Source organism: Austrofundulus limnaeus, unplaced genomic scaffold, assembly GCF_001266775.1.
Source record: "Austrofundulus limnaeus strain Quisiro unplaced genomic scaffold, Austrofundulus_limnaeus-1.0 Scaffold41, whole genome shotgun sequence".
In the NCBI taxonomy this organism is placed as follows: Eukaryota; Metazoa; Chordata; class Actinopteri; order Cyprinodontiformes; family Rivulidae; genus Austrofundulus; species Austrofundulus limnaeus.
Window position 1 is genome coordinate 1,916,771 of NW_013952443.1, and position 1,324 is coordinate 1,918,094.

The 1,324-nt window shown below is 36.6% G+C and overlaps 1 protein-coding gene across 1 annotated transcript in view; it reads right to left on the bottom strand.

Moving 5' to 3' along the window:
- Positions 1–1,257, bottom strand: part of mob3a (MOB kinase activator 3A) — an 8,798-nt gene extending 7,541 nt beyond the window's left edge. The window contains exon 1 of the mRNA XM_014007352.1: positions 1,026–1,257. The gene's annotated coding sequence lies outside the window, so the exon portion shown is untranslated. The remainder of the gene's footprint in view (positions 1–1,025) is intronic.
- Between the last annotated feature and the right edge of the window lie 67 nt (positions 1,258–1,324).

Below are 1,324 nucleotides of genomic sequence, written 5' to 3' on the forward strand. Positions count from 1 at the left end.
GAACTACAACATAAAAATGAACGGTTGGCAAGAAGGTTGACATTTTAAACCTTAATAAAAAATCGATACAGTATCGAGAAATGAAACATCGTGATATTTCAGTGTATCGATATTTTCTTACACCCCTAGTTAATAAACACATATTTACACTGTAACACACTTCCTGTCACACTTTCTGGTATATAGTTTGATATATAAATGTTGAACAATAGTAACAAATATGCATGTTTGCTGGCATAAAACTAACAAATCCAAATAATAAATAAATAATTGAATAAAACTGATTTTAAGCAAACGAGTTTGACCGAATTATAGACATTTTTCTGTCTTGAACRGGTCAAATGGCTGTGGCAGCCATTTTTAATTTAATTGGCTTCAAAAGGGAAACATTTTTATGTACATCTTATGATTACTTCCTGAAATTGTCATTGCCATCCGTCCAGTAATTCATGAGTTTTGCTGACAGAAAACATTCTCGCCCACCAAATTCAAGAATACAGTGTTTTTGTACAGTAATAACATTATATTAAAACGTTGATAACTACAGTATAAATAATTTCACAATAAAGATGAAATGTGGTGTCAGAGTGAGTCATTTCCTATTTGACACCAGTRGGAATCTACAGAATGGCTATTAATTCAAGTAAAACCGGAAGTTTCTATTACAACTCTAAATTATTATATTTATTTAACTCACATCTGCCCCTGAAAACAGTGCGGATTAAAAGTCGCTTTAGCTCGTTTTTTCTCGGATAAAAGCCGGAGATCAAACAGCGGGGCACACCACCACGACTGAACCAAGTTTAGTTGAGTCGTGACGACAGCAGCTAACTCGGCTGGACTTGTTGCTTCAAACAGCTTAAAAACACCCAAACAAAACACGACACGCATGCGTTATTCACGTTTAATTACCATCCTCATTAACACAGGATAAAGAAAATCAACMGCATCGTTTCTATCCGAGAACTCTCTTCAAACGGCGACGAAACAGCGCGGTTCAAAGGCACGACTTTCCCCGAACTTACTTGTTCCGCCTTCCTGTTTCCTTCGATCTTTTTTGGCCGAAAATTATCAGAATATCTGTCGATAGCTTTACATTATTGACACGCACGGGCTACGTAGTGGACAGGCGTGGCAAAACATCTTTAAGTTTGAGCATAAATCTAGTAATATGTCACTTTGATAAAGAAACAAATGTCGGACTCCTCCCTGCGTAGCGAAAAGTACACCGACWGTCAAGTCCAAGGCCTTGAAGTCAACTTCCGGCTGACACTTTCAAAATAATAGTAATCCTGTAATGCACAAATTACAAAAAGGATTATTG